Source organism: Labeo rohita, chromosome 3 (assembly GCF_022985175.1).
Source record: "Labeo rohita strain BAU-BD-2019 chromosome 3, IGBB_LRoh.1.0, whole genome shotgun sequence".
Taxonomy (NCBI): Eukaryota; Metazoa; Chordata; class Actinopteri; order Cypriniformes; family Cyprinidae; genus Labeo; species Labeo rohita.
Window position 1 is genome coordinate 24,332,820 of NC_066871.1, and position 23,572 is coordinate 24,356,391.

At 35.4% G+C, this 23,572-nt stretch overlaps 1 protein-coding gene across 2 annotated transcripts in view; it reads right to left on the reverse strand.

Moving 5' to 3' along the window:
- Positions 1-23,572, reverse strand: part of stat5a (signal transducer and activator of transcription 5a) — a 101,863-nt gene that overhangs the window by 33,909 nt on the left and 44,382 nt on the right. For both annotated transcript variants that reach the window (XM_051097925.1, XM_051097917.1), the window contains one exon: positions 5,584-5,648. The gene's annotated coding sequence lies outside the window, so the exon portion shown is untranslated. The remainder of the gene's footprint in view (positions 1-5,583; positions 5,649-23,572) is intronic.

Consider the following 23,572-nt stretch of genomic DNA (forward strand, 5'->3'; position numbering starts at 1 on the left):
GGGTTGGATTGTAGGGAAGGCAAGGACTCCGTTCTGCAGAGTGATGGCCTTTTTATTTGATCATAAAATAAACAAGACAAACAACAAAAACTACCCCGAGGGAGAAAAGGCTAGCTGGCTGGCAATAGAACTGGGCAGGACAAGGTAGGGCAGGGGAAAAAACTGGATACAAACGATGACGAACTGGCGCAGGACTGCAAACACAAGGAGAATAAGTAGGGAGCAAATGAGGAGGGCAAAGAGGGACACACAGGTGGGGCAAATGAACCAATAATAAGGAAACAAGATGGTTGGGGTCAAGACAATAGACATGAGAGCACATGGCACATGAAAACTCATAAGCTGCGCGTTCACACAAAACATGACATGAAAGCACGCAGCCAGCCAAAAACTCGAGCTGCATGCAACACAAGACAACACAAAACAAAACACGTGGACAGAAGAGCATACGGCCCGAGCAAGCTCAAGACCACATGCTCCCACAACAAGACAGAACATGGAGCATGAGTCTCCGAACCCCGACACAAAACCGAAACTCATCAAGACATGAGTGCCGGGATCCGAACAAGAAACAAGGCACGCAGACAACATGAAAACTAGACATAAAGGGAGTGTCAGGACTTTGTCACAAAACCACAAGTAACCTAGACTAAGGTGACAGAACCCTGACATGTCTGTGAAACCACGGGGAAGTTTTTTCTTTTCGTTTTTCGTAATTCACTTAAATAGAATAATAGGATGACGTCCTTGCAAATTAATCAAATTAATTGTAGTTAACTATAATAATAAAGTCAGGACATGTAAATATTCTAGGTATTATTCTTGTAACGTACTATATTAGAATGTCAATTAATAGTTAAATTAGATTAATAACATAATTTGCAGATTAAGAAAGAATCACAATTATTTCATATATCAATCTCCTCTGAGAAAAGTACAAAAGTGTTTCTAATTGAGGGTCTATGTGAACATGCAGACACATGTCTTTGATCATGGTGTGACATTACGCAGATCTCACACAGAATGCGACCACACATGTAGACCTCAAGTCAGCTGATTTCTCTTAATAGTCAGAGCTTTGTGACTATAAGGGGGCAAATAAGGTTGTCAGTGCAGCTCTGAATGTCATACATAATACATCTGAAAAAGCCATTTTACACGAGGATAGTCTTCTAGACTTCTCATCTGCATTTAACTACAGTGCCTTGTTCTCTTGTGGATGAACCGCAGATCAAGCTGCGATTTCATCACATTGTGAATTCTGGACTTTCTGTCCTGCTGAGAGCAGTATGTTAAAAACAACAGCACTACCGTCTCATGCTTGTTTGTTTCTACTGGGGCTCCAGAGGAACTATGATCCTCCCAGTGCTATTGTCTGTAAGTACACATAATATGAGGAATTCTGATAAGAGCTGGGAAACTGCAGATGATACGGCTCTGGTCGACCTGTCAGACTGCTCAGACAGAAATATTCATGACTAATAAGAATGAAAGAACAACTGATTGACTTCTACAGAAAGGCAGAGTCAGTGATAAACTGATTTTTGCAGAAGATAGAACTTGTGGTGAGGTATAAAGTCCTGGATAAGCAGAAACAACAAAAATGACTTTTTGTCGAACTCTTGGTTTCTAGAATCATGCTAGGTAGCTAGTACGTAGAGGTCGTCATTTACTCCCGACATCTGAGCTGCTGAAGATGCAGTGGATTACGTTTGTTTGTGAAGGGAATGCGCCTCCCGATCTACATATATCTGTCTATGTTCACGCAAATCATTCGTGATCCAACTTCACTTACAGCAGAAGTGAGTATAAGGGTTTATGAATCTTTGCAATCGTCTTTCCTAATAATGTGCTAGTTAGCAAGTTTAGCGGCTAAACGCAGCTAAATGCGGCTAAAGTAAACAGGCTCGTCACTCCACAGAGAGTAGAGAGGGGCGGGGCGAGCAGAGCTCGTTTGCATTTAAAGCAGCCTCGACCAGAATGAGATGATTTTCGCAGAGCTGATTTTGGCAAGGTAAAAAGGGTGTTGTTTTACACTACCATTGAGAATTTTTAACCAAAGTATATTATAGACTTTTCATTAAGACCCTAAAGAATCATATCAACTTGTGGAAAATGGGCATCCGATGACCCCTTTAAAAAATAATATGAACAATGTTCACAGCAAAGTCCCAAAAACTTCAGGTGCCTAGACTCAAAGGAAAAAAGGAAAAAATGAATAAAAATAAATAGTAAATAAATAAATGAACAAATAGAAAGGCTGTATTTGAACCTCTGTGGCCTTCCTTAGCTTCAGGACCTTTCTGACCACATTGCTGTGGAGGAGGCTAAGAAAATAAAATCCACAAACAGTACACTTCTCAAATACCTTGAACCTCCACCTTCAGGGAGGAGGCAGATAATTCCAACTCTCAATAAAAACAAATTACAAAGGCATTTTTCATTCCCGTAGCTGTAAGCCTTTAAATAAGGACAATGCCTGACTCTGCGAGAGGAGGTGCATCGTGGGGTTACTGAGTGCATAAAATAATGTCAGTCCTGATTTAATGAGGCTATATTATTATGACTAAATTATGCTTTTTCTAGTATTTGTCTTATTAGTTATGTTGTGCAATACATGGTATTGTATTTACCATTTTATAGATTTATACTGGAGTTTTTATTTGAGTTCTATTAAAGGCATAGATAATGTCTTTATGTCTCATCTTCCTCAGTTTACACAATTTACAAGCAAAACTGTAAAATTAATATTACAAAATATTTATATACGATATAAAAATCTTTCTAAAAAAAATTCTATGAAATTAACTAAAAATTAAGCATGCACTGATTTGGTTTTTTAGCCATACTAACACAGTATTTTTACAGTATTTTACAGATATTAATGTCAGCAAAAAATTCCCAAATTGGTGCATCTTTACTTGTATTATTTTTTCTTTAATATTTTATCATTCATAATATATGAATGTATTACATTTCAAAGAATATTTAATCATTAATATTGATAATTAATATAATCTTTAATTAACTATTATCATAGCAATCTTAAAGGAGAAGTTAACTTCCAGAACAAAAATTTACAGATAACTGACTCACCTCCTTGTCATCTGAGATGTTCATGTCTTTCTTTCTTCAGTCGTAAAAAATTATGTTTTTGAGGACATTTCAGGATTTCTTTCCATATAATGGACTTCTATGGTGCCTGTGAGTTTGAACTTCCAAAATGTAGTATAAATGCAGCTTTAAAGAGCTCTTAACGATCCTAGCCAGGGAAAAAGGGTCTTATCTAGCGAAACGATCGATTATTTTCTAAAAAAAGTTACAATTTATATACTTTTTAACCTCAAATGCTCATCTTGTCTAGCTTGTGAACTTGGCGTGAACTCTGTGTAATCCGGTTCAAAACAGTTAGGGTAGGTCGAAAAACTCCCATCTCATTTTCTCCTTTAACTTTGAAATTGTCCTACATCTCTGCAGAAGCACCGACCCAGTGTTTACAAAGTTAACATGCAAGGAGGGTCAAACACCCTTTTCAAAAAAAGTTAAAACAGTGACGTAGGATGATTTTTAAGTTGGAGAAGAAAATGAGATGGCAGTTTTTCAACCTACCCTAACTATCTTGAAGCGGAGTACACAGAGTACATGCAGGGCTAGACAAGATGAGCATTTGAGGTTAAAAAGTATATAAATTGTCAATTCTTTAAGAAAATAACTGATCGTTTTGTTAGATAAGACCCTTCTTCCTCGGCTGAGATCATTTAGAGCCCTTTGAAGCTACTGCATTTTGGAAGTTCAAACTTGGGGGCACCAATGATGTCCATTATATGGAGAGAAATCCTGAAATGTTTTCCTCAAAAAATGTAATTTCTTTACGACTGAAGATAGAAAGACATGAACATCTTGGATGACAAGGGGGTGAGTACATTATATGTGAATTTTTGTTCTGGAAGTGAACTACTCCTTTAATTATTAGTTTCATTTTTAAATTATTTGATGAGAAAAAATGTAGTTAGTTATTTAATAAAATCTAACCCAAGATTTATTGTTTTTGAGGTTTCTGAGAATAACTTTAACAGGCAGATTAAATGTGATTGTGCATAATATAGCTATTAAAAATTACATAAAATTGTGTATACTGCTGAGTGAACAGCCTTGTAATTTATCACCACTTCTAACTGAGGTAATAATTTTAGCTTTCTACTAACTCCCATCATCACATATACATACGACATAAAAACAGCAAAGACAAATAACAGTAATCACATCACAATTATAATTAAAGCTGCAAGCAGTGTCGAAAGGGCCCTCGCACCCGGGCTCACCACCACCTGGTGGCTTTAGGAAAAGAGCGAACAGTGGGCAATAGGCTTTTAAAGTTGTCAATATAGAAGGAATATGTTAAAGTCATTTATATGTGCCAAATTTCCTGCTACCAGGTGGTGGCGCTATGACTATAACTGGATATTGGCATGTAGATGTCTTCATGCCAGCACTTTTATCAAGCATATGAAGTTCGGTGCAGATTGAACATGGTATGTTTGACTTAGTGCAAAACATGACATATCCTGTTGCCAACAGGTGGCGCTATGAATATAATGGAATATTGGCCTTTAGATTTCTTCAGACCAGGACTCTTATCGAACATGTGAAGTTTGGGGCAGATCAGAAATTGTATGGCTGAATTACAACACCACCTATTCCCATAGTGAAACATCGAACTTTGTCAGGCCGCCACAGACACACTCTTTAACGAAAACTCAAGATCTTTGCAATTTACAATTGCAAAGGCCTTTAGATTAGACTGACCAAATATAATGTTGATGTCATTACATTTCTGTGAAGGGTTCTTTACAGTGTAAAACACGTCACTTCCTGTTGCCAGCAGGTGGCGCTATGACTATAACTGAATATGGGCATGTGCATGTGTTCAGGACAGGACGCCTAAGAAACATGTGAACTCTGAGGCAGATTGTACATTGTATGCCTGAATTCTAACAAGTTCTTTTTTCATGGCGAAACATCAAAATTTGTCAGGCTGCCACGGACACGTCCTTCAACGAAAACTTAAGATCTTCACAATTTAACATCACAAAGGGCTTTAGACTAGACTGACCAAATTTGATCTGTTTCAATCTGTAGGAGGAGTTTGTTTAAATACAACGCCTGAAAATGACAGAAACAGCACAAAACTTGCAGAGAAAATTCAAAAATTCAACAGATTTCCTGTTGGGTTTCGGACTTCGTAACCGGGAGACTTTTTGGTAGGTATTGGTATGTTACATGTGTCTACCGTATTTCGTACATGTATGTGAAACACAGCTCAAGGGGCATGTCGTTGAAATTTTATAGGTGGTGCTATCGAGCCATTTTGCCACACCCACTTCTGAAACCAATATCACGTAAATTTTCACCACTTTTGGTGTGTGTGCAAAGTTAAAAATGCCCTTAAAAATGCAATTTATTTTGGAGAAGAAGAAGAATCTGAGCAATTCCAATAGGGTCCTCACACCACCGGTGCTCGGGCCCTAATAACATCAGAACAAGACAATCAATAAAACACACATGTGCAGAAACTGAGCTTACCTCTTATCTCAAGCTCTCTGTTACCATCTAAGAACAGGAACTTCTGGAGAGGAAATCTGGAAAACCTGCACATTTGGGAGACAGAAAGAGAGAAGGAGAAAACATAATAAGTATTTTTGTCTCATCTCATACAATTTTGATCAAAGGGAGAAGTAGACATTTCTGTATGAAGACATCATTCAGTTTCACAAAGATACATAACCTGAACATGTGAGGTAAGCGTATAAGAGGTTTGTTAAGGTCTGTAAGAACGCTACTTCCTCTCAGTCTGCCACTCTTTCCTCAGAGGGAAAGAAAATCTGAGAGAGAGAGAGTAAAAGAGGAATATGTCTCCACTGACAGTTGAAGCATTAAATGTGTTCAATCTTGATCTGCGGTTATTGGGTACATCCACAGCCAACAGATGCTGAATGTGGAAACTGAAGGACACACACACACTCACCCTAGTCGCAATCCTCACGACAGAGAATAATCAACTGATTGGGTAACTGAACATATGTAAAATGAATACTCATGTTGAATCACTTGAGTATAGTGAAAAATGTGGTTATTTTTTACAAAAAACAAAAAACAAAACCACAGTGGTAGGATTTGGTAAATTCTCGAGTTTCTGTGAACTATGACTATGACTATGACTCATCTAAATCAAAAATACAAGCAGCTTCAGTCTGTTTTGGCTGTGTATGGCGTCTGCACTGCGCAAGATGTGAGCAAGGTTCAAAATTTACACTTGCCAAGCACCAAAAGTAAATAAGGTTGCTCGCCAATTGGCTGATAATGTTATTTGAAATGGCGTGGTTTAAATCACATTGTAAGAATTAGAGTCAACCCTCTCTTACGTAAGAGACGAGCATGATTTAAATGAACTGTCTGCTGAAGAAAACATGTGCCTTTTAACAACTTCCTCCTTTAGGATGCATATTTTTTTCTCCAGAGATCCGTGGCGACACATATGTGGAATATTCCTCACATTCAACTTCCAAAATGAACAGGAATAAAAGCACATTTCAGTGCAGATGGAGAACAGCTTGTTTACAACGCTGTAAGTGACTCAATGATCTGTGTAGTTTATCACTAATATACAAGGAAGAACAGCTAAATAATTAGACAGTCAAAATCAATTTTAAAATATAATAAAGTGTGTATGTGTGTGTATATTTCTATATATTTTAGGGCTGTCACGATTCCTCAGTTCAATTCAAGTATTCAGTTTTAAAAAATCTTCCATTGCATTTTGTCCATGTTGAGTATTACTGGAAAGTGGTGCATTCCACAGACAAGAATACAAAAAATGCATTATTAGACTGTTAAAGGCTGCATGTTATATTAAAACCAATTTTAAAATCATAATTAAGCATAATACTATTGTGAATTCACAAACGCTATGATTTAGTTAAATAAATATATGCGATGCAGGTTTAATATATGCACTTTTAATTATTTACACGCACATATGTTACGTATGTGTGTGTTAGAGTGGCTCCGTTCACAGTAAATGCTGTTCCAAATGCTGTTACAAACTGTTTTATTTATTTATTATTTATGTGTGGAGCGTCTCAAACTCAGTCTCTGCATATGGTTGTGAGCTTGGCTTTATTATAGGCTGATGTTCATCTGGGAACACCATTGTTTCAGATTTGTAAGGTAAATCATTTATAAACCTTGCTTTTGATACTTTATTTGAACTAATTATTGCCTCATTGCTATTATATATGTATTTTAAGTAATTTTAAAGGCTATTGTTCACTTTTTTTATTTTTATTACTACAAAAAATGAATTAGAATTTTCCGATTACTCAATTAATTGTCAGAACAATCGACCAATTACCTGATTACGAAAATAATCATTTGTGACAGCCCTAATATATATATATATATATATATATATATATATACACACATACACAGTGCTGCCTAAAAGTTCGTGAACCCTTTAGAATTTTCTATATTTCTGCATAAATGTGACCAAAAAGTTAGTCAGATTTTCATGGTTCTAATCCTGAAAGTTGACAAAGAGAACCCAATCAAACAAATTAAATGAAAGTATATAGTTTGGCATTTATTTATTGAGAAAACGGTCCAGTGTTAAATATTTGTGAGTTCCAAAAGTATGTGAATCTCTAGGATTAGCAGTTTATTTTAAGGTGAAATTAGAGTCCATCATCAGATGTGTTATCAATCAATAGGGTGACTATCAGGTGCCAGTGAATGCCCTGTTTTAATTAAAGAACAGGAATTTATCAAAGTCTGATCATTTTTGTGGAAGTAAATCATGGCATGATCAAAGTAGATCTCTGAGAACCTCAGAAAAAGAGTTTTTACTATTACCCTCTCTAGGAGTGGTCGATCAACAAAGATCACTCCAAAGCAAGACTTGTAATAGTCTGCAAGGTTGCAAAGGACCTCAGGGTAACTTTTAAGCACATAAAGGCCTTTCACATTGGTTAATATTAATGTTCATGAGTCCATCATCAGGAGAACACTGAACAACCAAGGCATGAATGGCAGAGTTGCAAGGAGAATGACTCTCCAAAACACACACACACACACACACAAAAAAACACATCTGTCAGTCTGCAGTTTGCTAAAGATCATGTGGACAAGTCAGAGGGCTACTGGAAAAATGTTTTGTGGATGGATGAGACCAAAATAAAACTTTTTGGGTTTAAATGAGAAGTGTTATGTTTAGAAAAAGAAAAATACTTAATTCCAGCATAAGAACCTTATTCCATCTGTGAAACATGGTGGTGGTAGTATCATGGTTTGGGCCTGCTTTGCTGCGACTTGGCCAGAATGGCTTGCAATCATTGATGGAACAATGAATTCTGAATTATACTAGCAAATCCTAAAGGAAAATGTCAGGACATCTGTCTGAGAACTTAATCTTAGAAGTAAGTGGGTCATGCAGCAAGACAATGACCACAAGCACACAAGTCATACCAAAAACTGGTTAAAGAAGAACAATTGGGAACGCTCGAGTCAAAGTCCGGACCTTAATCCAATTGAAATGTTGTGGAAGGACCTGAAGCAAGCAGTTTATTGGAGGAAACCCACAAATATCCCAGGGTTTAAGTGTTTCTTAGAATGAAGAATGGGCAAAAATTCAAGTCAGTGATGTTGTGAAAATCAATAAAGATGCTGTGCAGTTTCAATTCACTTTCATTAGGATAAGAGCCAAAAAAAATCATCTGTAGATAACTCCCTCAATTCCAACAAAACACCATGTTTTCTACAGAAAGAAAAAAAAATGTTTTGATCAGCTATTGACAACTTGATCGACATCTTCCCTTTGAAACATCTTTGGGGCTTTGCCGTAAAAACCTAAAGGGACAGATTTTTGCACATTTTCTTTAGAAAGCCAGTCAGGATTATACCCCACGGGCAGGATTACGTAATCTCGCAGAGACCGAACACTCGTTTGACAGAGGTCATGGTAAGATAAGAGGGAATCCATGTAGAAAACCATGCGCGACAGATGTTAATGAGGCGAGGAAGGGAAGTTTTGTGCGTGATCTGATGTGATAGAGAGAGGAACACAAACATAAACATTTGTGTGTGTGTGTGTGTGTGTGTGAGTGATGGTGAGGAGGAGCAGTTAAGCTGGGAAGAGAAGACAAACACTGCTTTCGATGGCAAAGTGTCATTTGCATGCAGTGTCACTTGGTGACATGAAGTTTATACAGAGTGAACTGGCACACGTTAACCCAAAAACACTCATCCGATACTTCACAGGCTGCTAGAAGGTCCGTGGGCAATTTTCTTAAGGGGGCAATGTTCAAACGGCCACAAAAGCACCACACCACACTGCACCATCTGTGTGTGCATTTATTCACGGGCTGCACACAGACAACCCTGAAGCTGTCGCGTCAGTCACACTGTGCAAATACTTTCAAGCAGATATCCAAAAGAGCATTCCTCACTCTCTCAAACTCTTCCATCCCTCCAGCTATAAAGGCTAATATGATGAACCAACGCCAAATGAACCCCCCACCATTTCCCTACAGATCGCTTGCTTTCTCTCTGGGAGGATGAATAAAAGCATATTTATGGCCAGTGAGGATATAGCAGTCCCGACAGCAGGGAGGGACTGGTGCCAGCTGACCTTATGCAACAGAAACACACACACACATTCCAGACTCAGTCCTCTTCAGAATAGGTCTTTGCATCCTGGGAGTAAACAAGCTGTTTTTTCCCCTCTCAACCTATTGACAGAAATTAGACTAATGGTGCATCGAATAAAAAAAGAGTGAATCAATAAAAGTGTACATTTTCTCTAAAGGAATTGTTCCACCGTTATGGTCTTATTTCTGAAAGCTTACAATGTTCTTTCTTCCATAGACCACCAATGGAGATGATAAGAGAGTAGTGAGGCTACCAAAAAGACTAAAATGAACCATAAAAACAACATAAAAAAGTCTATATGACTTGTGCATCTTCCAAGAAACTTGAGAACTCTGTGCGAGGATTATCCTTAAATTAAACATACTGAAAATCCTTCCACACTTAAAGGGATAGTTCATTAAAAAAATGAACTAAAAATGAAAATTCTGTCACTCTCATGTCGTTCCAAACTCGTAAGACCTTCGTTCATCTTTGGAACACAAATTAAGATATTTTTGATGAAATCCAAGAGCTTTCTGACACTGCATAGACAGCAACGCAACTGACACGTTCAAGACCCAGAAAGGTAGTAAGGATATCGATAAAATAGTCCATGTGACATCAGTGGTTTAACCATTTTATGAAAATATTGGAATACTTCTCTGCAGACTTAATTTTCTCAATTTCTTCTGTTCCTTGTCAGTCTTCGATGCACGTAATGAGAGTACCATGAAAATCTTTCCACAATGTCATGCGGGTTTGGAACAACAGAGAGTACAAAATTTAATTTTTTGGATGAACTATCCCTTTTAAAAGTTGTTTTTCTGTACAAGAGCAAGAGCAAGAGCAAGACTTACTGCCAATAATGAGGGAAAGTGTTTGTTCAGGAAAATCTGCTGACCTCATATTAAAACAAATCATCCCAGTTAAAAGCACAACAGAGCACCGTAATAAATATGGACACAAAATATACACAAAGGCACAGTCCAATTAATTCAGCACCAAATTCCCCTCTAATAAATGGAATATGAATTACAGCGTGTTGTTTGACTTTAACCTAACAAACAATCAGAAGTGGTACTTGAACTACTCTGAGAAATGAATCTTAGCGTCCCTTATTTAGAGGAAGAGAAGCGTTTTGAGAACAACCAAATGAACGGAAAACCTCAGTGTCAAATCTTTACTACGGCAAGTCGTGTTAACAGGAAGGAAGATGACCATAGAAACAAAACAATATCTAAAATATCTTAAAAAAAAAAAAAAAATTACCATAGAAACAAAACAATACCGTTATATGTCCAAAAACGCATCTATTTCTCTGACTTCATCCAGGTTTCTTCCACATTAAACACATTAATGCAGACATAACACAGTTTCTGCCAATCCCATGTTATTCTTGAGTACCTATCGACTGTCTTCTGGAGGTGTCGTGGCCAGAGCAAAAGTGCCACAAGGAAAGGAAGGAAAGGAAGTGATGTGTGGCCAAGTATGGTGACCCATACTTGGAATTTGTGCTCTGCATTTAACCCATCCAAGTGCACACACACAGTAGTGAGTAGTGAACAAACACGCACACACATGCACACCGTGAACACACACCCGGAGCAGCGGGCAGTAATACTGCTATCGCGACCTTTCGGTTACAAGCCCGATTCCCTAACCATTAGGCCACGGCTGCCCCACGAGCATACGCAGCGACATAAATAAAACATTGACAAAAACTTTATTGACTTAAATGAACTATGGCTAACAAATTAATGAATGAAGCACATTGATGGGCATGCTCTTGCTTTTGCTCTGGTTGATGTGTGCGTGCACTTTTCTGGGAGCAGTGCCTATACAAGGAATCATCATATATTCATTACTGTGTGTTGTTTGTGATTTTCTTTCTGTGATTTTTTCAATCTGAAAAATAATCTACAGTAGGTTGTATATTGTTTTAGGGGATTTTAGTGATGTCATACAGGGCCATTAGGGATGTAATGATGCAACACGATAATCAGCTGATAATCTATACAAATATGTGACGATTCAAATCGGTTGAGATATTAAATGAAATGTGATATAGTTAGGGGTGGGAGTTTATATGAATGTATCTCTGAGGGGAACTGACTTTGGAAAAGTTTAAATGATTTTTTCTTTTCATCTTGACTGTTTAATAGACATTAAAGCAGTGTTTATAAGCACTGGACTGCTTTGTTTACGGCAGCAACCAAGAAAACGCTGTGTCACTGCTGTTCCATAAGCACCACCTGCTGTCAAAGAATGAATTTGCATCTCATTCAGCCCCCTGTTTTATGAAGCATAACATCAAGTTAAATCAATAATATCATAAATTAAAGTCAGACCATTCTGTTTATTGCTTCAAATTTTAAAATTATACACTCTAATTTAAATTAAAAACCGCTCATGCAGCATGTATGCAGCATCTTGCTGCCTGATCTCATGATGAAAACATACCTGCGGGAACTTTTCGCGAGACACGAAATACGTACCAATAAGCACATATCACTGCAGTCTCCAACAGAAATGAACATTAGAGATGGTAAAATGGTGAGCACTCATAATCGTTTTATTTTTCAAAAAAAATGACCGATCGTTTTGCTAGATAAGACCCTTCTTCCTCGGCTGGGATCGTTTAGAGCCCTTTAAAGTTGCATTTAAACTACATTTTGGAAGTTCAAAATTGGGGCACCAATGAAGTCCATTATATGAAGAAAAATCCTGAAATGTTTTCCTCAAAAAACATAATTTCTTCACGAATGAAGACAGAAAGACATTAACATCTTGGATGACAAGGGGTGAGTAAATTATTTGTGAATTGTTGTTCTGGAAGTGGACTTCTGCTTTAAAGTGTCAGGAGAAATGAAATGAAGAACAAAGCAGTAACACAACAGGATGTAGCTTAAAATATATATGTTCTGGAATAAATATAATATCAAATAACTGTAGTTGTAATCTCAGAAAGCTATGTTTGTTATGTCAAGATTAGAAGCAAATGAAATCAATTTTTTGAGAAAACAAGGTTATGTTAAAATCATAAGAACATTTGGTTTATCACACAGCGGGCAAAGGAAAAGTTAAAATGCACATCATTTCTGAACTTCTATGTGACTTTCCAGAAAATACAATTTTCAATACAAAAAGTCCATGTGGAAAACATGAAGACAATTTACTTGCACAGACAGAGGTTAAAACTGACAAAAGTCATCAGAACAGAATCTGTGTCTGCTTGTGTGTGTTCAGTATCTTTAAGCCTGGAATACACTAAACTATATTTTTGCTCTGATTTTCCACTGATTCACAGTCTGGAGAAATTTATGCTTATTGTCTGCAGATTTGAGTTTTTACTCTGATTTTTTAGCTTCAGACTCTGATTCCATCCAGTCACAGGATATCAAAAATGCTTGATATTTTCAGCCAATTTTATAACACATATTGTTTTCATCTGTCAAGCGTCTTCTAGCTGCAAGGCACACGTTTCTATGAGTTTGTTGTAATCAGAACGACTTAAAAATCTGCTTGTGTGTGATCCTCAGTCGTGTAGTGTATGTTGGCCAGATTTCTTTTGTGACTATTTACAAAGTCGGTAAGTGCGTGATGCCTAGTGTTTTAAAAACCTGTTCAGATTGTAATAGTCGTGTAGGGTATTCCAGCCTTTAGTCAAAATGATGATTAAAAGGTCAGTCTATGTGAGCTAACACAGGCCGTGACTCAGGCCTGTGTAAATGCCTGTTTGTAAGCTGATGTGTGTGTGTGTGTGTGTGTGTTTGCATACCATCTGCCATTGCATATCTGATCAAGTTGACAAACCCTTCAGAGTCTCCCTCATGACATCTATAAATACCTTGGTCTCTGAAACACCCTAAAACAACATACAATCTACTGTAGATTATTTCTTAGATTGGAGAGGAAAAGTCGGACAATCACAATCAACAGACAGGAATGAATATATGAAGCAGTTGTTGCAGATTAATCTGTGAGAAGATGAAGTGAGCATCAAACTTCCTGTGCAGGTAACAATAGCAACCGACTCAACCGCTGTAATCGCCACGCCTACCACTAACCTTTGGTTGCCATGACGACGAAGCGCTTGTGAAAGGTGCATTAGGCCTGGGGGCTATCAGCCGACCACACTAACTCACAAAGAAAACAACACACTCAAGAAAACACAAACACTTACAGGCAGTTTGTTTCTTTGTTAGGATGCACCTGATAATAAATGGCATATTATCATGTTTTAATGAATTTGCTCTGATTACCTGCATCTTATATCCATTAGCACACAGTATGGAACACAGCACATTCTACGCAAATGCACGGAGTGACATAATGAAGGGTTTGCTGGAATAATTTTGGGCGGCTATGAGTGAAGAGGAGGATCGAGGGGAGTCATTTTCCATCGGAGGTGAAAAAGCACTTGGATCATGGGGTCAGTCAGTAATGGTTGCAGATTTTGTCAAAAAACAAAAAAGAGAAAAAGAAAAAGAGAAAAAGAAAAAGAAAAAGAAAAAGAAAAAAAAGCTTCAACTTACTGAAACTGAACATCCTAGAATTTACACATACAATTGTGCTTTTTTGTGTTTAAATAAATTTAAATAAATGTAATAATAAGATAAATATATTTTGTTATTAATAAATAAATGAATTCATATATAAATTAATACAGAATAAATTATTTATTTCAATTATAAATATTATTATTATACTTCTAAACTGCAAATTTGTATTTATATAGTAATAATAATAATAATAATAATAATAAATACATTAATTAATTAATTAAAAAACAAAAAAAACGTAATGGTTGTTTTTTTGTTTGCTTTTAAATGTTAAACCATAGAGCTTTTATTTTGGAGGAATATTACGAGGTTTTAAATTAATACATATTAATAATAATAATATTTATTAATTAAAACCTAAAAAACTTAATTGTTTGTTTATTTATTTATTTATTTTTGCTTATGTTAAACCATAGAGCTTTTATTTTGGAGGAATATTATTGGGTTTTAAATTAATAAATATTACTAATAATTATATTAATTAATTAAAAACCTAAAAAACTTAATTGTTTATTTATTTATTTATTTATTTATTATTTTTGCTTTCAAATGTTAAACCATAGAGCTTTTATTTTGGAGGAATATTATTGGGTTTTAAATTAATAAATATTACTAATAATTATAGTAATTAATTTTAAAAAACTTTATGGTTGTTTTATTTTTTTTATTTTTTACATTTTATTTATTTATTTACTTTTGCTTTCAAATGTTAAACCATAGAGCTTTTATTTTGGAGGAATATTATTAGGTTTTAAATTAATACATATTAATAATAATAATAATATTTATTAATTAAACCCTAAAAAACTTAATTGTTTATTTATTTAATTTTTTTACTTTCAAATGTTAAACCATAGATCTTTCCTTTTGGATTAAATCACTGGTATTATGAGCAGCTCACATGAAAAGATCACAATGCTTCACGAAACACAAAGTGCATCAGACTGCATATTTATATAATTGGTAACACTTTTGTTTAGGGACCAATTCCCACCATTAACTAGGTGCTTATTAGCATGCATATTAATAGCATATTTACTGTTTATTAGTAATTATAGAGCACATATTATGCCTTATTTTGTATGATCATATTTTAGATCTATCTATCTATCTATCTATCTATCTATCTATCTATCTATATCTATATCCATGAGAGCATTCATTCTTAAAAGCTCATTCAGTCATGCTTTATATAAAACACACATCAAATAGGTTGGAACATCTCTAAAGTGCACTATACACACACACACACACACACATTCTACATTTGCTAGAAAGACAGAGAACATGGCAGTACGAAGGTTAAGTGTTTAAACTCACTGAACCCTAGAGCAGACAGACAGACGCACTCGCACAGACATATTGTACACAGTATGAATAGCTTGAAGTGCTCTGTGAAGTGATTACATTAAAGCACAGGAAGAACACAAGACGACAGATGTGTCATTCACTCTTTTATTGAGTTCCAAGAGCATCACGGTAATGCATTCCCTGTAATCCACACAGAAACCTGAATTAATGGCAAAAAGAGTAAAATATTAGGCTATTATTTTAAATGATCAATGATTAACGACTATCTAGCTAAGCAAAGTTATTCATAGCATTGTACGTTGACTTATTGATTCCGCTGTGCTGTTCCCCAGTTCATCTGAAACGCTTTAAAGACGACATACACAAGAACGCTACACAACATGTGCACGGCTCTCTTGGGCCTTATTAAGAGTAAAGTGGCTGTAATGGGGATGTTCATTCATTCATTTAATTTGTCCAGCAAATAGATTGTTTTCCTGGGACTAGGTGGATTGCAACATCACAGCGCTTGAAACTGGGTGGACACATATATATTTACTCCTCTTCTGTTTCGTATTAAATCACCATTAATAAAAACAAAACTGGTTGCAGATGATCATCACAGACTTGCTACATTCATCTGTACACAGCAAAGAGAACTACTGCAAATTATCTTTTTTAAAATGTATGTTTTGTATATTACTAAACAAAATAATCAAATGTATACATCCATAGATTTTTCAAACATAATTTTTCAGTAACTACTAAAGTTAAATTACAAGTCAAAGTGCACTAAACAACAGCAAGAAGGTAACCATAGAAACAGTAGGCTACTCCAGCACTCTCTGTTAGGATCAATACCGGCCAGTGAATCAACAAAGCGCAAGTACTGTTAGTATTTGCAGCCTTTTCCTAGATTTTAAATATCAAAAAATGTATCAAAAACATGTCTTGGTTAATTTAAAATGTTTTAAGCTAGCTGATTGGTTAGCTAGGGACACCTAAACATAAGATGAGAAATAGGTTTTTATACACAAATGACTTATAATTTAATATAATAACAGATTAATAGGGATGTGCCCAAATCCGGCATACTGTGGAACCCCTAAAAAAAAAATAAAAAAAAAAATAAATAAATATATTTCTTGCTCTTTCTATTTTTGGTCATATTCTTTTTATTTGTGCAATAAAATCTTAACGTTTTGGCCACTGTTAAGTCTCTTCTCCTCACCAAGCCTGCATTTATTTGATCCAAAGTGCAGCAAAAGCAGTAATATTATATATATTTTTACTATTTAAAAATAACTCTTTTCTATTTTAATATATTTAAAATTGTATTTATTCATGTGATCGCAAGGCTAAATTTTCAGCATCATTACTCCAGTCACATGATCCTTCAGAAATCATTCTAATATTCTGATTTGCTGTTCAAGAAACATTTTTTTTTTTTTTTTTTATCGTCAATATTTAAAACAGCTGAGTACATTTTTTCCAGGATACTTTGATGAACAGAAAGATTGAAAGATCAGCATTTATCTGAAATAAAAATGCTTTAATTGATCAAGGACATTTATAATTTTACAAAAGATTTCTTTTTTTAGATAAATGCTGTTCTTCTGTACTTTCTATTCATCAAAGAAACCTGAAAAAAGCTGTTTTCAACATAGTAATTAAAAATGTTTTTTTTTTTCAGAATAAATAAATGTTTTTTGAGCAGCAAATCAGAATATTAGAATTAATATTCTGGATCAATAAGGATCATGTGATTGGAAAAATGATGCTAAAAATTCAGCTTTGAAATCACAGGAATAAAAATATATTGAAATAGAAAACAGTTCATTTTAAATAGTAAAAATATTTCAAAATGTTACTGTTTTTGCTGTACTTTGGATCAAATAAATGCAGGCTTGGTCAGCAGAAGAGACTACTTTAAAAAACATTAAAAATCTTACTGTTCAAAAACTTTTGACTGGTAGCGTACTCTGTGTATACTATGGAGCAGCAGTACTTACCACACATTTTACAAGATTTGATGCTTGTCAGATGTTTGTTACTCTATTTATGTGGTTATTGAAATTTTATGTAACAGGCTACTGCTAGCAAGCGGCTAACCATGCTCCTTTAGTGACTCCGTAGAACACGTTATTTGTTTTCCGTGGCTTTCCGAATACAGATTCACTATTCAGGCACATTCTTATAAATTAATATATAAGTAAAACAATTAAACAAATAATATTATTCAAATTAAATTGGCTTCTACACAAGATTTTCGTTTTTTGGTCAAACAAGCAGTTTTGGTTTTATACTGCTGAACAAGACTATAATTCAGTTCTGTAAACAAAGAATATGTCAATGAATGTGGCTAAGCAACTTGGACTTTGAAAGCAAACTGTTGTCTGTCTGACAGGAAGGGCCTCGGCCAAATGAGAAGCATATCAGTGACATTTATGAGACCAATCACACTGTTTACTTGGGATGCTGAGGCTGACTGTGCCAAAAGCTGTGCTTTAAAAGCCAAATTATCTTCATTAGCTCTAAATTTAAACCTTGATTGTGTTCTGGGAGAACAGTGTCAGATGACAGGTATGTGGTGTGTCTCTCTGTGCATTTGTGTCTACTGATCTATTTACAGCTCCTTTGTAAAGCTTATTTTAAACCTCACACACTTTATAAACACACAAGATCATGTTCCTGGCTGTGTGTTAGAGTCTAGTAAATGTGTATTAGGGGAAAGTGTGTGTTTCAGTTCTACTGTCTGGCGACTAGCAAGAGGAGCTATGTTAACCCATCACGTTTCTGACCTCTCATCAGATCTATATATGTGTAGGAACAGTTCACTCACAACTGTCAGTGTATCAGCTTTTAAATGCTTTCAAGACAAACTGAGGATTTCATAGTGTAGCCAAAACAGTGTTGCTCTCCAGAGTAACTGTATTGCACTATGGACAGCTTTCGCAAGACCCAGTTCAGTTTAACAGAAAATACACTGTCCTGTATACACCATTCTACACACATACACTTCTCACAGAGGTGCACACAACTGCCCAAAAGCCCAATTTTCCCTGACTGAAAAGTCAAGTTCAGTGCACTTTTAAACTTCCACAACATACAAAGACAGACTGGACTACACTGCAGTGAATGGATGTTAAAAATAGAGAAGCGAGCTAGTCGGAGAAACAGGGAGGAAAGTGAAATGGAAATTGTGCTGTCTGGGCCTGTGAGGTGTAGAAACACACTGAAGGCTGCAGGAATGAGAGGAATGAGAGCTGTTAAGATGAAATGATCAATAAGTAACTTCATAACTACTGGTTGCCATAGAAAACTCTATAAAGTGTGCCAGAGACAGGGACAGAAAGAGAAACTGACATACTGACACACACACACACACACACACACACACACTGAATCTTCAGCGTTGGCCACTTTTATGTTCCAGGGCTTGATTTTTATTTAATCTAACAGACTTCATAATTTATTTTGGCTACTTTTTAAGCACATTTTCCCAGACTTTCAATCTTAAACTCTGAAGAGTCATTAAAAAAACATGAATAGTTACATATCAAATGTTTGTAGCAATAGCCAACAATACATTGTATGGGTCAAAATTAGTAATTTTTCTTTTATGCCAAAAATCATTAGGATATTAAGTAAAGATCATGTTCCATGAAGATATTTTGTAAAATTCCTAGCATAAATATATCAAAACTTAATTTTTCATTAGTAATATGCATTGCTAAGAATTTCATTTGGACAACTTTAAAGGCAATTTTCTTAATATTTTCTTAATTTTTTGCACCCTCAGATGCCCAATATTGTCCTATCCTAACAAACCAAACATCGATGGAAAGTTTATTTATTCGGCTTTCAGATTTTATATAAATCTCAGTTTTAAAAAATTGACACTTATTACTGGTTTTATGGTCCATGGTCACAAATGTTTATTTTCCAAACAATAAATGTTAGCTGGGAAATTAGCAACAATGAGTCAGCCTATGTATTGAAAAAAATGTTTGAAATGCAATAAAAAAAAAATCCTATAAAACTAATTTAAAGTGATTGAAAATAGCACTGTGATGCATATATTTACGCTGTTATACATGATTAGCAGACAAATTGAATAAACTGCTGAGAATGTGAGAGTTTGTTTTCCAAACATCCACAGGACCAAAAGTGCCCGTAGTTAAAAAAACAGACATAGAGTACACCACAATATACTTCCAACCGCAGTGGCTAAACCCGTCCAATCGCTATTCCTAAATCTTTCATAATCCCTCTAGAATGACTAAAAGAAGCAGCACAGTTTCAACAAACACACAGTCCTAGTATCTTCCACAACTTTGGTGTGTGTGAAAAGCATGAAAAACTAAAAAAAAACACATGGGATCCGCAATGAAATTCAGATATTCAAAACAGAATTTAGAATAGCGAATTCCCTTTTGTACAGACAGTCCGACTTTCCACTGAAGCTCAAGATGCAACATCTCAAATCATGCTGGAGAACATGATCATCAGGGCTGACAGAATCTTCTGGAGTTCATGCAGCTGGAGTCCCAAACTTTTGCCTTAATATTTTTACTGAATAACTAGTAATGGGTAAAATATATATGTGACCCTAGACCACAAAACCAGTCATAAAGGTCTATTTTTTGAAATTGAGATTTATACATAATCTAAAAGCTGTTGATGTATGGTCTTTTAGGACAATATTTGGCCGAGATACAACTATTTAAAAATCTGGAATTAAAAAAAAAAAAAGTCAAAATATTGAGAATGTTGTTGAGTGCATACCCTCACAAATTCCCTCATTATAAACAACACAGTGCAGATAGGATGTACATAAAAGATTGATCTTGTTGCTTCAGTGATTATAACGTGAGTTCTCGCATAATTTGTGCTAGACTTGGCTAATGTCATGGACCGACATGTTTTTCTATGAAGCCAGAATGTGATGTGCCCAAAATGATATCGATATTAATAATCATTATTACAATATAAAAAGCAATAATCTACAATAATGCTTCTTGTCATAATATTGCAGCCCTGTGAGCTTTTGTTTTTTACATAAATAATTCAGATACAATTTTAAACAGTCTATTGTTATTGACAACAGTTTAAAATATTGAAGTATTTGACATTCAATTTGTCTTTTTCAGTATTACTGTCCATGACATTGTATATTTTCTCACAGTTTCATGAATTGTTATGTAAAGCAGGAACAAAGAAAATCTAGATGTGAGGTTCCCAGACCACAAGACAATCGTTTTAGTCAGCAAGATAGCGTCGGCACACCACTTTTCTCACGTACAGTAGGATACACATTTGTACACTCAAATACAGAGACACAGAGACTTGTTTAGGTAACTTTACAAGTGTGTGCAATTATATATGCAAACATGATGAAAAGATACTAATAGATACTACAGAAAAGTGATTAGATTTACTTTTCTAAGAAAAAGTGGTGAATGGTGCCTGCCTGCCTATGTGAAACTCACTTTCAATTTCAGAAATAAGGTACAAAAGCTGTCACTGGGGCAGTACCGTTTCAAAAAAGGGTCCGCATTGGTAACTTTAGGGTACATATTAGTTTCTAAAAGGTACAAAAGTGCCCCTTTTGAAAATGTACTGTCTCAGTGACAACGTTTGTACCTTCTTTTTCTGAGTGTAGGGTTGTAAGTGTTGCTAACCAGTTGTTGAGGTCTTCCAAGTCGTTTCTATGTGTTTGCTTACTGGCCCATTTGTTCATCTTCTGAACACAAATTAAGATATTTTTGATGAAATCTGAGAGCTTTTTCACCCTGCATAGATAGCAATAGAACTGAAACGTTCAAGGCCCAGAAAGGTAGTAAGGACATTGTTAAAATAGTCCATGTGACTTAAGGTTCAACTGTAATTTCATGAAGCTACGAGAATACTTTTTTACTGATAAAATAGATAACATCAGAAAAACAATCACAAATGTAGATTCTACAGAGTCTAATATTTCAGCTTCTTTCGTCACACCCAAAGAAAAACTGCAGTTCTTTACAACAATAGGACAGGAAGAGCTAAATAAACTTATCACTGCGTCTAAATCAGTTGTATCTGCTCAACTGTGCTCCTTCTTGCAAAAAATGATATCTATGAAGAATTTCAGTCAGGTTTCAGGCCCCATCACAGCACAGAAACGGCACTTGTTAAAATCACTAATGACTTGCTTCTTGCGTCAGACCAAGGCTACATCTCATTGTTAGTTTTACTTGATTTTAGTGCTGCGTTCGACACTATAGATCATGACATTCTAATAGATCGACTACAAAACTACGCGGGTATCCAAGGGCAGGATTTAAGATGGTTTAGATCCTACCTGTCCGATCGCTACCACTTTGTTTATCTAAACGGGGAGTCATCTAAATTATCACCTGTAAAGTATGGAGTGCCACAAGGAACTGTCCTAGTTCCTCTGCTATTTTCAATATACATGATGCCCCTTGGTAATATTATTAGAAAATACGGGATTAGTTTCCACTGTTATGCTGATGATACTCAATTATATATCTCAACAAGACCAGATGACACATCTAAATTATCGAAGTTAACAGAGTGTGTTAAAAATGTAAAAGATTGGATGACCAATCATTTTCTCCTATTAAATTCAGATATGACAAAGATTTGACTTATTGGACCAAAAAACAGTACACAGAATCTCTTAGCTTACAATCTACAACTAGACGGATATACTGTTACTTCCACTACAGTCAAAAGCCTGGTTGTTATATTAGACAGCAACTTGTCTTTTAAAAATCATATTTCTCATGTTACAAAAACAGCATTCTTCCGTCTTAGAAACATTGCCAAGCTATAAAACATGTTACCTGTTTCTGACGCAGAAAAGCTAGTTCATGCATTCATGACCTCTAGACTGGACTATTTCAACGCACTACTAGGTGGTTGTCCTCCATCTTCAATAAACAAGCTCATATTACCCTAATTTTAAAGTCTCTGCAGTGGCTACCTATTAGGTTCCGCATCAGCTACAAAACATTACTTCTTACTTATAAGGCCTCTAATGGTTTAGCTCCTGCATACCTATCTAGTCTTCTACCACGCTACAATCCATTACGCTTGCTAAGGTTGCAAAACTCTGGACTTTTAGTAGTTCCTAGGATAGCGAAGTCCAGGAGGACTTTTTCGCATTTGGCTCCCAAACTCTGGAACAGTCTTCCTGATAACGTTCGGAGATCTGACACACTCTCTCTGTTTAAATCTAGATTAAAGACTCATCTTTTTAGCCAAGCATTCAAAGAATGCATCTCATAAACTTTTCCTGCAGTTATATCTGATCAAATGCACATTATTAATCTTTTAGCTCTGGTTGAACAAATTTGTTCTCTGTTTCTGCCATGGGATTGACGTCCTGTGGTAACTAGGAAATCACAAGCTCCAGTCTGCATCCAGAACACTTAAGATGATGTCAACCCTGAAACAACGTACAGCACTACCGAATTTTGCTACTAATTTATAGTGTTCTTTGTCTGTTTGATTACGCCATTAATTGATCTTTACCATACATCTCTGCCATCAACTTGACATAGCCACCACTAGTAAGCTACTACTAAATATATTGTAAAACCTTTAATTTGCTGTAAAGTTGCTTTGCAACGATATGTATTGTGAAAAGCGCTATACAAATAAATTAGAATTCAATTTGAATTAAATTTTTGTGTGCAAAGGGAAAAAACGACTTCATTCAACGATTGTTTGTAGCACAAATGCTGCAGAATGAGATGCACATTTGAAAAATGTTGTAGTAAATCATTTTTTTTTTTTTTTTACTTTTATTCAGCAGCCACATGAAACTGATCAAAAACAATCGTATAGATGTTTACATTGTCCCAAAAGTATTCTATTTCAAATACAGTAAATGCTGTTTATTCCACAAATTATGATCAACAACAATAGTGAAGCTTACCTTAGTAAATTTTGTTTTAGGACTGTCTCTCACACACACACAAAAAATCTACAGAGAGTATCTTTCTGCAAACCACACAAGCCAATTT